This window comes from Xylaria bambusicola (genome assembly GCF_022495145.1).
Source record: "Xylaria bambusicola strain CBS 139988 unplaced genomic scaffold F5B22scaffold_2, whole genome shotgun sequence".
NCBI lineage: Eukaryota > Fungi > Ascomycota > Sordariomycetes > Xylariales > Xylariaceae > Xylaria > Xylaria bambusicola.
The window spans coordinates 173,597-192,201 of record NW_025953555.1 but is presented as its reverse complement, the minus strand read 5'-3'; positions in this window follow the sequence as shown (position 1 = coordinate 192,201).

Genomic DNA, 18,605 nt, shown 5'->3' with positions numbered 1-18,605 from the left:
AAGAAGGGAAGAATCTCCTTCGAAGCGTGTACGGGAAGGGTACGGGATATATGTGAAATACATGTACTCCAGGGGCCTTAGGATACCGTAGTATGACATTATATATCCGGATTTAATAATGTACCTAATAGTATTATTATATTTATTATAAAGGTTTAAATTATCCTTTTAATTTATTTATTAGCGAAATAATAATTTATAGCTATTACTTTAGTTTAAATATATATTACTTTATAAAGTTAAGTTTATAATTTATTAAGGAACTTATTATTTATATTGGAAATAAATATATTAAGGAGGCCTTAATTTAAATAAATATATTATATATAAAGTTTTATTTAATCCTTTATAATATAAGTTATTTTATTAATAATTATTTTAACGAATTTAAATGTTTTATTAATAATAACTAATATAGCATTGTTTCTATTAATTAAATTTAAAAATTTAATAATAAAATCTAAATATAAAATTAAGATTGGAATAAATAGGGAAGTAATTAAAATTAAATTCCTATATAGGGTTAATTTATCTTTTTTAACTATATTATATTATAAGTATACATTTTTAATATAGTTATAAATATATAATATTATATTAAAAAAGAATGTAATACTTTTTAAAAATTAATATACTTTTTAAATACTTATATAAGCTTTATTATTATAAGCTATTTATAATATAGCCTTATATTATATAGTTAAAATTATAAGTTATTTACCTTTAAGGTTTATAAAATATATTAATTTAATATAAGGGTTAATTTTAAAGAAATAAAAGGTAAGGTTTAATATTATTCCTTTTTTATAAGTAATTTATAATTATTAATATAGCTTTTTATAAACTATTTTAAAGGTATAATTTTTTTAATAACTTTAAATAAATACCTTATATAATTTATTTAATATTTAAAATAATATTATAGTTATATTTACTTTTTTATATATTTTAATTTAAACTTATAATAGCTTATATTTATTTAGGATTTATAGCTATAGGGTTTATAGCTACGCTATATTTATTTTAAGAAATTATAGCTCTAGTTTTATTAATAGTTTAAGGGGCATTTCCTATAGCTATAGCTGCTATAATAGTATTAAAGGTATAGGTTTTACTTTAACTTATTTAACCTAACGTATTTCATTAATATATAATTATCACCAGCATATGGTTATGATTTTAAAACTTCTTACCTTTTATATTTTAACTTTTATTTTTTTTGCCTATAACAATGGATAATGCATTAAAAGAAACTAAAGTATAAACCGCTGTACGCGCTTTTAAACAAAACCCTTATCTTCAAATTGCAATGCTTATAAAGATGTATCACGTTCCTAACATTATATTATATTATCGAATTGCTAGAATTATGCCTAAACGTAGGTAGCAGCCTATTATTTAAAAACTTATTAAAACCGAAAAGAAATCGATTATTAAATTTATTATTAACCTAAATATATAAACGTTTCCTCCTTAAATATATTATATTCGAAATATAGTTAACCAACTATTAACTAAATGTAAAGGTATACCTATTAAACCAAATTAGGTTATATATTTTATATAATATACACCTATTATAAAAGCACGTTTAAACTGTTAAATTAATTATAGCTAAGTCCTTTATAAAGATCCTAATAAATATAACATATATTTTAAACGTATAAGGGCAACTATTAAATAGAAAGGTATTATAAAGGAAGATATTTATAATTTTAACAAAATAGGATTTATAATAAGTATAATTATAATTAATATAGTTATAATAAGTATTAAAAGGCGGAATAAACTTAAATAAGCTTAGCCTAATAATCGGAATTAATTTATAACTATTTATTTAATTAATTCTTATAATTAAATAGTACTGCCTTTCCTTATCTTATAAAGAAAAACTTACTTAATATTTTAATATTATAATAGCCCTATACTACCTAATTAGTATATTATAGTTTCGGAAAATAGCTAAATCAAAAATAAACTTAATTTAAAATAGATTAAACATTTTAACAAATATATTAAGCTATATTTAATTAATATAAAACGCCTTCTTATCTTTAATAGTTATAAAAGCTACCATTTGGAGGTTTTTAAAAAATATTATTAGGAAAATGGTATTTATACTATAATAATGCCTGCCCATTCCTTTTATAAACTCCAGCCTTTAAATGTAGTATATTTTAACCTATTAAAAAAAGCTTATAGTATTAAAATCAACGATCTTATATATATAAATATAATATATATTTCTAAGGAAAACTTTTTTCTAGCATTTTTTAAAGCGTATATAAAGTTAATAATGCTTAAAAATATTATTAATAGATTTAAAGCTATTAATATTATACCTTTTAATCCTTAAGTTATAATTTTTAAGTTGGAGGTTATCCTAATTACTTTTATACTATTATTGCTCCCTAAATTACTTCTAATTACTTGGACTTTAAAAACCCCTACTAATATTAAAGAAGTTATTTTATAATTTATTTACCTTAAAGATTAAATTAAAAAGCATTAAAATAACTTTCCAATTAAAATTATTAATGCTATAGCCTCTTTATTAAAAGCTATATATTAAATAATCTATAAATAAATATTATTGCTAAATAAAGTTATTAAGTTTAAAAAGGCTAATAATATCCTTAATAAACGTTAAAGAATTAAAAATAAACGTTTATAAGTTAAAGGAATATTTACTTAAGCTAAAGGAATAGAACTTTAGGTTACCAAAAAGGGTAATAGTGCTATAGGTTAAAAAAATGGTAAAGGTAATAGTCGTCAGGTAAGGGTAACCAGACGCGCACGCTACTATAATATATACGGCAATACCGGTCATAATGCGCGCACATATATAATAGATATAAAAACATTTAATAAATTAAATTCCGATTAATTTAAATTAATTTAATTATATTATAGTTGTTTTTTTAAAATATAACTAAAATAAGTTTTAAAATTATAACTATATATTAATAATAACTATATATTAATAATAACTATATATTAATAATAACTATATATTAATAAAACACATTAAGCTTAAATTATTATAAAAATATTTATAATATTTAAAGGTACTATTTCCTATTTTAATAATTATAATAATATATTAATATTTATTAATTTATTATTAAAGATATATTTAAATTTAAATAAGTTTATAAAATGAAATAGAAAAAGTTTCTATAATATAAAATAATTAAATACCTTAAATCTTTTATTTATATTTAAAAATAATTAAATAATAATATTATAATTTATAAAGATATATACTTTATTATAATTTAAAATATATATTAGTTTTTTTAATATTTATATAAATTTATATAAATTTATATATTTTAATTTTATATATATTATATTAGGTTTTAATTACTTTAAAGCTTTATAATAGGAATAGGATAGGTTTAAATTTTTTATTTTATATTTAATATAATCCTACTTTAATATTACTTTTATAAGTTAAATTAATATATAATATAAATGGTTAAATATAATTAAAATAGGTAAATTTAATATTAAAGTATAATTAATATTTTAATTCCTTTTATATTGCTTTTACCTACTTTTATAATAATAATATAGATTTTATAAAGGCTTTATACTCCTTTTTAATCTTATTAATAATCTTTTTAACTTTATTTAATATTAGGCCTTTAAAAGTTAATAGTAGCTTATAGTTTTTAATATATTATATTTATATTAAGTTTACTTTAATTATATAACTGTAAAAACTAATAGTTTTAAAATTATTTAATAGTTAAACTACTTTTATATATTAATATATTTAATTTTTTAAGAATCCTATAAGTTTAAAGCTATATTTTAATTCCTTTAAGTTTATAAGTATAATAAGGTTCTTAATAGTAGCAATTTTATTTTTTATTATTATTAATTTTAAGTATAAAATATAAATGCTAAGAGCTTTAAAACTATATTAAATAAAATAACATTTAATTAATAATAATATATATTTAAAAATTATAAGGATAAAAAATATAATATTTAAATATTTAAGGTACTTTTTAATTATATATAAATAAATAATAATATTATTAATATAAATAAATATAAATTATTAAAGATATTCTTTTAATAATAGCTTTATTTAATATTAAAAAAAAGTAGGTATTATTTTTAAGCTTATAAAAGTAATTATAAATTATTTATAATTATAATAAGTTATAATAAAGGTTATCTTTTATTTATTTTATTGGATAATTCTTTAATTAAAATATTCCTTTAAAATATTAATTATTATAAATATTATAAATTTATAAAGGGAGTTAAGAATTTTATCCTATTAAAGGAAGGGGTATATATTTCCAATTATATATAAATTTACCTTTTAAAGATTTATTATAATATATAGTTTACCTTTTTATTATATAATAAATGTTAAAAAGGCTATTAATATAGGTTAGCTTAATAAAATTAATTTAATTATATTAGCATTATAAAGTAGGTTTAATATTAAGTCCATTACTTTATAATTAAATTTGGAATATTAATATAATTATTGGTTTAAACTTTTAAAATTAATATCTAATTTAAATTTTATTAATATAAAGATTTTATTATTAAAGTATTCTACTTTTTTATAAAATAAATAAGTATTTTTATTTAAAATATATTTAAATTCTTTATAAATATTAAATAACTAATCTTATAATACCTTAATTTTAATTATATTAATTTTTTTAATATTAATAAAACTATTTTATAATAAATTTAATAGATTAAATAGGTATTTATACCTATATTAATTTTTAATATTATTTAATAAAGCTTTTATATTTTCCGGAATTTTAAAAATTTTTAAAAGTTTAATTAAACTAAGGGAATAAAGTATATTATAATATTAATATATTAGTTATATATTTTATAATATATTTTTATTAATAGTTTAAATTATACTTAACTTATTGCTTTTATAAATTTAAATTAATTAATTTTTAAAATTAAAAAAGGGAAGCTTATTATTTTAACTATTTAAAATATTATATATTAATAAGCTAAAAGTATTTTTAATAAAGTTTATAAATATATAAAAAAAGATAAAATAGCCTTTAATACTAATAAATAAATAAAAATAACTAATAGGAATAATTATTTTATATTTAATAAATATTTAATAATTTTTTTATATATATATAATCTAATAGATATTTATAGTTAACAGAATTAAACCGGCGCTTCTAGGCAGCATTTTTAAAGTTAAGTTAAAAGCATTGTTTTATTATTAATCCCGCAATAAAGTGTATAGAAAATTCTAACTATATAGGCATTCCGGCTAATCTTCGAAGCATAGCGCCCCTATTAAAAGCACCCTTATAAGTACGCTTTTACCGGGGCGCAATACGCCCTCGTTAGGGGCGCACTACGCTACTAACTAGGAACGCTGCACCATTAGCAAAAGTGCTACGCTATTGGCAAAAGCGCTATACTATTAGCAAAAGCATTATACCATTAATAAAAGCGCTACACCGCTCCATTATATACCCCTTAACCAAATAATATCATTATATAGCTAATTGCTTAACTTTAACGCTTTATATAATTAATAAACTATAATATATTTAATATTTCTTTTATATATTTAAACCTATTCCTACCTTTTTAACTTTAAAAGTATTTTTACTTAATTTCTTTTTAATATATATTTAACCCTTTATTAATTAAAATAAATAAAATAATTTAAATGCTTTATATTTTACTATTTATTAATATATTTACTTTAATTAATATTTTTTAAATTTATAATATTAAGTTATATAATTATTTTTATATACTATTTATAATACTTTACTTTTAATATTTATTATAATAGTACTTAAAATTAATATATAAAGTTTATATTATTAATTATTTAATATTTATTAAAATAACCTTTATTACTTATATTTATTAAATATAATATTTAAAATTAATATATTAATAGGTACTTTATTAAAAAATACTATTACTATATAAAGTTTTATTATTTATTTATTTAATATTATTATAATAATTATATATTTAAAAGTATAATATATAAAAAATATATATTCCTTTTAATATTTTAAAGTAAAGCTTTTTCCCTTTTTTTTTTCCTTTTTATCCTTTTATAATTTTTAATATATTATATAATATATATAATACCCTTTATTTTATAATTTATTTATTAACTTTTTACTTTTTATTAATAATTAAAACTTTGCTTAATAAGTTATTTTTTTTATATAATATTATTTTTTTTAAAATATATATTCCTTAAAAGTATATTTATTATAGTTTAATATTATTTATATTATTAATATTATATACTTTTAAGGTTTAAGGAATTATATTAATATATATATATAAAAATATTATTATAAGCTTTTTTTTACTTTTACTTTATTAACCTTTCCTTTTTAAAGGAAGGTAATAACTTTAATATATAAATATATTTTTATAATTTATTTTTAATTAATTTTTATAAAGTATAATATATTTTTATTTAAAGTTTATAAAAAATATAGTATAAATATTAATATAGGAAAAATTTAATATAAATTTCGACCTTCCTTTTTTATATTTGCTTAGCTTTAGCTTTACCTCCCCTTTTTCTTTTATATTTATATTGCTTTTACGCCTAGCTCCCCCCTTTTACCCACCTACTCTTATTACCCCTATTATTATTATTACTAACAATAAAAATAAAAACAAAAATAAAAATAACAATAATAATAATAAAAATAATAAAGAAAAGGAAAAGGAAAAAGATACTTTAGCTATTATATATATTACCTATACCTTTACTTACTTTTGCTATACCTTTTCCCCTATTATACTTTTACCCGCCTTTTCCACCGCCTTTAGCTTTAATGCCTGGTTACCGGTAATGCTAAAACTTACTCCAATCCTTTATAATTAATACGTTCGGTCCTCCTTTATAAAAAGGTTAAGCATTTATAAATAAATAGCTAGGAAGGGTTTTTAATACTTCCAATATTAAAAGAACTATAAATTATATATACCTATATAAATACTTTAAATATTTCTTTTTTATTATAAAATACTTTTAACACTTTTAAATTAATAATATAAAAAAAGTTAAAGTAAAATTATTAAGCTTTTATAGCTATAAAGTTTATAATATATATTTAATTAAAATAGTTAAATTAATTAATTTTATAGCTTTTATTATATTACTATTATTATTATTACTATTATTACTACCTTTTTAACCTTTATAATTAATAAAAATATAAATTTAATTCCCTTTTTATAATTCTTTTAATGTATTTTAATTATTTAATAAATATTTAAGCTATTTAAAAAGTTTATATAGCCCTTTATAAGGCATTTTTTTTAAAGGATACCTTTATAAAGGCTATTAAGTCTTATTACGCTGTCCGCTTTTCGGAATAATAAAAAAAAAAAAAGACAAAGAAAAATATTACGCTTTTCTTTATTAGTTAAATAATACCTATCCTTAATACTATTATACCTAATAATTTTCCGTCCTTTAAAAACGAAAATAAAAAAAACGAAAAAAAAAAACGAAAAAAAAGAAAAAGAAAATAAGCTTATTATACTTAGCTCCTTCCCTTAAAAAAAACACTTTCCTCCTTTTCCTTTTCCTTTTATTATTATATTATTATTCCTATAAGGTATGGTCCATTACCTATTATTTTAATTTAATTTAAATTTTTAAATAAAAATTAAAAGGGGCTTTATACCTGGAATTAATTATATATTTATTTTTTTATCTACTTTTTATAATTATAACATTCCTATCTTTTAAATTAACAAATGTTTTAAAATGTTTAAATTATACTTTTAATATATTTTTAATAAATTTATTAATAAGCATTTATATTATTAATAAATATATAATTTTAAAAGATCCTTTAATATACTTTTATTTTATTTATATATTTTAAATATTTATATAGTAAAACTAAATATTAATATATTTATTTTTCCTTATTATAAAATATATAGCTTATTAATTATTTAAAAAGATTATTTATATTTTTTTAAAGTTATATATAATATCTTTAAAGAATTATTTAAGTATTATTATTTCCTTTCCTATAAGTAATAAAGCGTTTACTTTAACCTTAATTATTAATATAGTAATTATACTTTATTATATTATTTTCTATATAATTATACCTTTAAATAGTAAAATAATATACCTATATAAAAAGCGTTTAGTTTTTTAATTATTTATAAAGGAGGCGTTTTCTATTATAATAAATATTTATATACTTATATTTTAATTATTATATATAATATATAAAAACTTTATAGTATATATATATTTAATAATTTAATTTATTACTTTTAAATAATTTAGCTTAGGATTAGTTAAAAACTTTAATAATTATACTATTATATAAGTTATATTTAATTTTAATATAATAATATTCTATAAAATTATTCCAATATACTTTTAAAATGCTTTAATTTTATACTTTATAGCTTATTTTAAAAACTTTTTTAATTTTTTATATAATAAAGGAGTTATTAATATTTAGCTTTAATTATTAAGTTTATAGCACTTTATTACTTTTTTAATATATTAGTTATAAAGTAGCATTATAGTTTTTCATTTTTTATCTTTAACTATTTTTATATTAAAGAATTATAAAGCATTTCTTTATTTTTTAAGTTTATAAATACTTTTAATTTAATTAATAATCTTTTATACTTAAAATTAATAATCCTTTTTATATAGGATTAAGAAGTTATTAATATAAAAAATAATAAATATATAATAATTTAAAATATAAAATAAATATAGCTTTTTTAAAAAAGTAATTATATTATTAGTTTAAAACATTTTTATAAATTTTTTATATTATAATAATAATAAATTTTATAACCTATATAAAGCATATATTAATAAACTAATTTTATTTTTATTTATAAATTCTTTAAAAAGATTTATTATAATTACGCTTTACTCTTTTTAAATAGCATTTAAAAATACTTTTATTATATTATACTATTTAATCTTTAGGTTTAAATATACTATTAATACTATTATTAATTTAAACATTTTTATAGTTAAAGTTATAATATAGGTTAATTATAAGGTATTTTCCGTTTAAAGGTCTCCTTTTATAATTACCTATAATTTATATATTTTTAAATAGCCCTTTTTATTAAACTTATAGGTAAATACCTATTTTAATAGTAATGCAGTATTTTTAAATTATTTTTTAGGTATAATCTTTAAAGTACTTATATTTTTTAACCTTTAAAATTCCTTTTTAATATTCTTTTTAAACTTCTTTTTTAAAGTATATATTTTAAAATTTTTCTAACTTTTAAATAATGGATTTTCTAAGTTATTATAATATATATACCCTTAATAAAATCCTAGCTACGCTTTTTTATTATAAATAATTATAATTATAAATATAGTATAAAGGGTTTTATATTTTTTATTCCTTTAATATAACGCCTTTATTATATTTAATAAAAATATTTATAGGAATACTTTTTAATATTTATTATATAAGATATATATTTTATTATTGGAAAATATTATAGTTAAAAAGATAATAATATTAATATTTCTTTTTAAATGCTTTTAGTTTTTATTTTAAAACTTTAGGGCTATACCTTTAATTTTTTAATTTAACCTTATTATTAAAGGGAATACCTTTTATTTATATCTTTGTTTTTTAATTAATAGTTAAGGCCTTACTTTAGGTATAAAAGGTATATTTATTAATAGTAACCTATTACTTTATACGCTTAATATAATAGCTCCTTAAAGTGCATTATTTCCTATTTAATTTATATTATTAAAGTTGCCCTTTATTATAAAACGGTACTTATTTAGTTTAAACGTTTTTTAAAGAGTTATAAGTTTATATTATAAACCCTTAAGGAATCCTTTTTTTTAATCCTTAAGCATACCTACCTTTAATTTTTACTTCTTTAAAAAGGTAATAAAGGGCTTAACGGAATTATATAGTATTTTTTCCTTATTATTAATAGGAGCATTTATATTTAACCTAAATATTATATCCCTTATTTTTAATTAAACGTTCCTAACATTATTAAAATCTTTAACTTCTTTTACAATTTATAAAAGCTTTATATATATTTTAATAACCTTTATTATTAAACGCTTCTATTCCTTATTATAATAAAGCTTTTTATTAAATTTTATATTTTTAATAATAATAACCTTCTTTAATTAAAGTATTTATATTTAATATACTTTAATTAACTTATATTTTATTAAATATTTAATATATATTTAAAGTTTAACTTTATAGTTATATTTATATTTACCTATATTATAGTTCTTTTTTAATAGGTATATTTTATATTTATATATATAAATATTACTTTAGTTAAGCTTTAAATTATTTATTAGCTCCTTTATTCTTTTAAATATATATTATTAAAAATATTAAACAAATTAACGCTTTAATACTTTATAGGGTATATATAAATTATATACTTTTAAAGGGCTTATATTATATAGTTTAACTACTATTTAAGTTATTTTAAGCTATAATTTTTTTAAAAGCGCTATTCCGAGTAATATTTTTAATGCCTTTTTAATTATCTTTTTTCCTACTTTTTTAGCTCCCCTAAAGCTTTCCTTTTAATAAGGTAAAGAAAGTTTAGCATTAATTCCTTCGTTTTTTACCTAAATCTTATAGCGCGTTTTACCCTTTATTATAATTATTGCTTTTTTATTATTGCTTTAAAATTTATAAATAGGGAGTTAAAAATGGTGCATTATTTAATGCTTAAACCTATATAGTTTATTAAAATTTTTATCCAATAATTTATTTATAAATAGGTATATTTAAATATAGTTATTAAATTTATCTTTAAGTATAAATAATTAATTTATACTATTATAACCTTTTAAGTAGTTAAATAAATCCTAATTAACTTTTTAAAATAGTTTTATAAAATACCTTTTTAATATTTTCTTTAAAAGTATTTAATAAATATATATTATTATATAATCTTTATATTTAAATTTAAGTATACTTAATATTTTTATATTCCATACCTTATATATAAATATTTAAAGTATATATAGTTTTAAATGTTTTAATTTAAAATGCTATAGCATTTTTATATCCTTTTATAATTTTAGGGGATTATTTAATAGCTTTTATAAGTGCTTTTATTTCTTAGCTTTATTAATATTTATAATTAATCCTATTATATTTATTAAAATTTTTATAAGGAAATTTATTATTAATATTATAAGGGACTTATTTAAATAAATAAAGATAGGTTTATATTTAAGGAATATTAAATTATATTATTTAATTAGCTTTATTATAAAGATATTATTTTTAATTTTTTTAAAGCGTAATATATAATTTAAATTATAATATTAAATTTTACTATTTTATAAATACGTTTTAAAAATAATATTAATATAAAAGCCTTTAATAAATATTACTTTAATAAGTATTAAATTTATAAAATATAATCTATATTTATTATTAAACGTATTTTTAATAATCCTTTTCCCTATATTAAAAATTAAGAATTATATTATTTTTATATTTATTACTTTTTTTATTTTTAATTAAAATAAATATATTTAATTTTAATAATTCTTTTTAATTTATTAAATATAATATATTATAGTTATTAATAAGTATATTATTTAATAATATATATAATATTTAGTTAAAGGTTAAATATACTTCCGGATTAAATTTATTTAAAAGGTAAGATAGGTTAATAATTGCTTTTATAAAGCAATCTTTATTAATGCTTTAATATAAAAGTATAAAGTACAATTTATAAAATGCTATATTTTTATTATTATAGCTTAAAGAAATAGGATATATTAATATATAGATTACTATTATTATTTATTTAAAGTTATATTATATAAGGATACTTTAATACTTTAAAAGCTTTTTAAAATTATATTGCTTTTATTTATATTAGTAATAAATGCTTTTTTAATTTTATTAGCATTAAATAAGTATACCTTAATATTTTAAATACTTTTTAATAATAAATTATTAAAATTATATAAAGTTAAGGTACTATTTATAATAAAAATATAATTCCTTTTCCTTTAGGTTAAATTTTATTAAATATATCTTTAATAATAAAAGCGTTAAGCTAATTATAATATATATAACTTATTTATTAAGGAACTTTTTTTTCCTATTTAATTTTTAATTAAATAAGGTTCCTTTATAAGCAACTTTTTATTTATTAATAAAAATAGTTTTATATAAATTATTTTAATAAATATATTTATAATACATTTTAATATTTTTAATAGTTTATTTATTTAATAGTTTTATTAAATATAGGTTATTTTTTTTAATAATTATAAACTATAATTTTTTATACTTTTATAGTTTTTATAAATATATTTCCTTAAAGTTTAATATATATAGGTATAAATATCCCTTTTTTTTTTATATACTTTTAAAAACTTTTAAAAAGCATTATTATTTAAATTATTATTTAAAAAAGTTATATTAAATATTATAAAAATTATTATACCCTTATACCTTTATATATTATTTTTATTAATAAGGCTTTTAAATATTTTATTAAAATTATTTAATATTATAATTAATCTTTTTAACATTTTATCCTTAATAACTTTTACTAATTATATATTTATTTATAAAGGTATTATATATTATAAAAGCACTTTTAAAAAGTTTTTTATTATTAAAATTCCTTTAATATTTAAAATATCCTTTATTTTAATATATTAATATATTAAGTTTTATTTTTAATATTATTTTATTATATTAATACTTTTAACGCTTATCCTTTTAAATATAATATAATAATTTTATTAGATTATTATTAAAATATTAAATTTTAATAAAGCAATAATATTTTAAAGCATTTTAATAAGGTTTTAAATTTATAGTTTATTATTATTAATAATTATTATATAAGTAATTTTAAAGCAGTTTTTATTAATTATATAATTAATTTAATTAAAAAGCGTATTATATTTAATTATAAAAGTATTTTATTAAGCTATTTTTAATAGTTATATTATTATAATATTATTATATTATTTTTTAAACTTTTTATTATTAACGTTTTTATTTAGGATTAATATTAATTTATTAAAATTATTATATTTTAACCTTTATTTAATTATAGCTTTAATATAGGTTACTTTCCTTTAAATTATAATATTTTCCTTTATAAACTTCTTTATAAAAGTTAAAAGTATTTAAAAGCTTAAAGAAATATTAACCTTTTTAAACGTTTATAAAGGATTTAGGTTTATTATCTTTTAAATATTATATATCTTTATATATATTTAAAAATAAATAAATTAATTAACCTAATCTTTAATATATAATATAATATTATTTAAAATAATAAACTTTATTAAGTTTAATTTAAATATTATATATTTATAAAATATATTTATAAATATTAAATAATTAAAAGGTAAAAAAAAAAATATGCTTTATACAATTAATAATAAAAAAGTATTAATCTTAATTAAAAACTTAATTTATAAATAAATTAAGCTTATAACTTTAATAGATATTTATAATTAATAAAATTAAATTAATACTTTTAAATAACATTTTTAAAGTTAAATTAAAAGCATTATTTTATTATTAATCCTATAATAAAGTATATAAAAAATTCTAACTATATAAGCATTCCAACTAATCCTCGAAGTATAATACCCCTATTAGAAGTGCCCTTATAGGTACGCTTCTACCGGGGCGCAGTATGCCCTTATTAGAGGCGCACTGCGCCACTGGCCAGGAGCGCTACGCCATTGGCGAAAGCGCTGCGCCACTGGCAAAAGCGCTACGCCGCTGGTAAAAGCGCCGCACCGCTAGTAAAAACGCCACGCCGCTCTATCATATATAATATATACTTTATATTTATATAGCTTTAATTTATTATAAAGTAAATTAAATATTTAAATATATTTAAATATATTATTTATTTTTAATTAATTATTTTATAATAAATTACTTTAATATATATATAATTTATATATTTTAAAAAATTTAATATTAAAAATATATTTAAGTTTAAACTTATTTATTAAATATATAAATATTTTATAAAACTATAGCTTTTTATTTATATTTAAAAATATAATAGGTATTATAAATATATATATTATTATAAAGTTAATATTATTTATATTTTTAAATTTTAAAAGCTTAATTATTAATTTAATAAAATAATTTATATAATATAATTTATAAAATTTATATAATATAACATTTATAAAAAAGTATATATTAATAAAAACCTTTATTATAATAGTTAAAGTATAATTAATTATATAAAAATAGTTAAAATTAATTTATAAATATTTTTTATTATTAATTAAATAATTAAATATTATTAGTTTAAAAAATTTAAAATTTAAAATTCCTTTTACTTTAATATTATTAAAGGTATCTTTAATAAATAAAGGATTATAAATATTATAATTTTTATTATTAAAGTTTTCTTTATTTAAGTAAAATTATAATATAAAGGATATAATAAATATTATTTTTTTAAAAGCTTATTTACTTTTATATAATATTATTATATTATTAAATTATATTAAAGAATATATTATATTATTATTTTTTTAATTTTTATATTTTTATTTATTATTATTAATTAATATAAATACCTTATATTTAATATTAATATTATTATAAAGGGTATTAAGTAAGGGAATAAATTAAAGCTTATTTTAAGTTATATAAACGTTCCTCTTAAATATCCCCATTATTTATTTTTTAAAAGTATAGGTATTTTAATATTATTATTTATTTATATAATATTATCCTTAAAAATAAAAAAGAGGGGTAGCTTATTTAAATATTTATAATTTAATTAAAACTTATTAATTTATATTAATATATTAAGTATATTATTTAAAAATAGTTAATAAGTTATTTTACCTTTTATTAAAAAGGTTTAGTTTTATATTTAAAAGATATTAATATTTTTTTTAACTTTATTATTAAATTATTTTTACTTTAATAATAATTTTTATAGGGTAATTATTATATTATACTTTATATTAGGGTTTTTATTATAATTATTTTAATTATTATATAAGTTAAGCTATTTATTTTTATTTTAATTATTTAAAAAGGTTTTTTTTAATAATTAGTTTAATATTATAAATACCTTTTTAAATAAATTAAGCAATTTAATTAATATTTATATTAAAATTATAATAATAATTAAAATAATATTTTATATTTATAGTTAAAAATGGAATATATTTTATTATTAATAAAATAAAACTAAGTTTTTAACTTTTTAAATTTAATAGAAGTTATTTTTTAAAGCCTTTTTTTAAACATTTTTCCATTTTTATTAATAAATAAATTCTTTAAACGTTACCTTTTAATATTTAATTATTTAATTATAAAGGTAATTAATAATGTTAAATTTAATTTAATATATAATAATATAAACTTTAAAATAATTATTTAATTTATTATAAACTTTTAAAACTTATTAATTTTTAAATAAAAAGTTAGCTTTATTATATTATTTAACCTTTTTATTAATATAATTATTTATAAAAAATTTATTTTTATTTTTAAAGATATATTTAAAGCTATTTTTTTTATATTATAATATTTTTATTTTTATTAAAATATTTTTTTATTAATTTTTTAAAGTCTTTATAATTTATAAAAATTTAAATCTTTTTATTAAATTTAAAAGTTATAAATTATTTTACCTTTATAGATTTATTATTTAATAGGATATTAATAATTAAATACTTTAAAACTTAAGATTTATTTATTTATTAAATTATATAATTTAACTTTAATAAATATAATAAAATAAGTTTAATATTATAATATATAAAAATTTAATATTTAATTTTTATTTAAAAGTTATATTTAACTTAATTAATAGGGTTTTATAAAGCTTAAAGTTTTAATTTAAGGTTTTTTTAATTTATGTATTTTTATTATAAAATAGGTTAATTATTTAATTTTAAAGATTATATATTAAATTTTTAACCTATTTATTAAAGTACTTTTTTTAAAACCTATTTATATTTTTATTTTATTTATTATTATTTTAATAATATTTATAATAAGCTTTTAATATATTTATAATTAAATTAATAAGTATTATTATTTTAAAATAATAATTAATATATAAATTTAATTAAAAAATAAATTATAAAGTTTTTAAATCTTTTAATAAATTTTATAACTTTATTAATATAAGAAATAGTTTAAATATATTTCTCCTCTTTTTAAAATTTTATAAATTATATAAATAATATTATAATATAAATAATATATTTATTAAAAAGAAGGGAAATTAAGTTTTAATATTTATTTATATATATTTTATTAATTATTTTTAAAATTAAAGTATTATTTTAAAACTAATTTATTATAATATATATAGGTATAAAATATAAAAAGTATATAAATAATTTATTTAAAGGGTTTATAAATAATATTTATAATAAAAAATCCTTAAGGAATAATAAACGTTTAAAATATAATTTAAATTAATATTATAAAGGGGTTATATAAATATTTTTATTAAAAAATTTAATAAAATTTTATTTAAATATTTATATATAAATACTTTAAAAGCTTAATTTATTTAATTAATTTATAATATTTAATTAAATAAATAATAATATAATTAATTTTTAAATATATTAATTAATAATAGTTAATAAATTTAAATTAATAAAAGGTATAAATATAATAATTAAAATAGTTAAATAAGGAATATAATAATTAATAAATTATAATTTTAATAAAAAGGGCTTTATTATTATTATTAATTAAATAAGGTTTTCCTTTATTTTTTTTAAAAGAATTTAAAAAATGTTTAAAAAGGAATATTAATTATAAAATATAATTAAAGTATAAATTTTAAATATATATATATTTAATAAAATTATTATTTTATTTAATAACGCATCTCCCACTTGACCTGGCCACCCAATTGACCTGGCCACCCCAATAACCTATATAAAACCCCATTATTTCAATCTTTAATAACTTTACTAATACTAAACGTACGATTTAATATTTAGCACCGTTGAATCCGTAAGTTAAAGGGGAATCCAGAGGTATTTTTTACTATTTTTTATAAAATTTATTAAGCAAGATATTAAGCAATACGTTAAAGGGGCGCTAAGCAAGGATTAATTTAGCGCTTACTTTAGTGTATTGCTTAATAACTCCGCGAATATAAATCGTAAAAGTTAGTAAAGGGTACCGCTAAATAGCTCTTTTTATTACAAATCTAATGGTATATTTTATTATTTTATACGATTAGTATTTATAGAGTTATTAAATTATCACATGATTAGCGCACCGATGTTTTTTATATGGGCTAAGGGGGTGGCCAGCTCAATTGGGTGGCCAGGTCAAGTGGGAAATGCGTTAAATCTATTTATAATAATTAAATATATTATTTTATACTTTATAAAGTTACTTTAAATATTATTATTTCTTTTTTTAAATAAATATTATTTTAATATATAATTTATAATTAATTAAATAAATAGGTATTTTATTAAAGGGAAAAGTAACTTTTTAATTAATTTATTAAATATTAAATGGTTTAAAATAAATAAAATTAAATATTTAAAATTATTAAATATAAAAATTATTATATAAGGTATAAATATAAATAATTAATTAAATAAATTAAATAAAAAATAATTAAAAAATAATAATATAAAGAAGTTTTATATAATATTTTTAAATAAAAATTATTCTTTTAAATCTTTTAATTAATTAAGTTTATATTTTTCTATATATAAAATATAAAATAATATAAATTAATAATTAATAATAAATTTAATAATTATTATTAAAGGTTTTTTAATAAATTCATTTTTAAATTTTTAATTTTTAATAAATTAATATTATAACCTACTTTTATAATTAAAAAATTTTATAAATAAAATATAATATATTTCATTAAAGTAATAATTTTACCTAAAATAGTTAATATTAAAGGGTTATTAAATAGCATTATTAGTTATTATAAATTAATAGTAAAAAAGCGTTAAAGGTATAAGTAATATTAATCGGGAGCTATTCTTATATAAAAACAATAAAAAAAATATCGTTAATTATTATATAATAACATTTAAAATAACCTAATACGTTGTAATAAAGCAAAATGTTAAATTCTATATATAATACGTAAAGACCTGGATTGACTATCTGAATAAGTGAAGGTTGTTCTATCTAGAAGGTTACTCTAAGGTGAGTGCTGGCTGGCGTGGAAGTAGGGTGCCAGAGTCGTCACGTGACTGCTAGCGTCATCCCACTGACCCAACAACCTGTACGCCCTAAAAATAAGGAGATAGGTACGATTCGGCGACATTCTTCTTACGGCTTCGGAATTATGCAAAACCCGCCACAACCCTAAGCTATGCGCAGTATTGTAGACCTTGGGACCGGGTTTCTCTATGCTTGTCGAGAATGTTCCCATTACTGACTGCGCGAGTTGCCTTGACACTTGATCTTGGTGCAACTTCTTACTCACATGGATGACATAGACAATCCCCAGCACTGGGGATTCGGAAGGCCTAGGATTGAGTGCAGCTCGAAGTTTTGCTGAGAAAGGTGTCAGCGTGATTATTATTGTCACGCGCG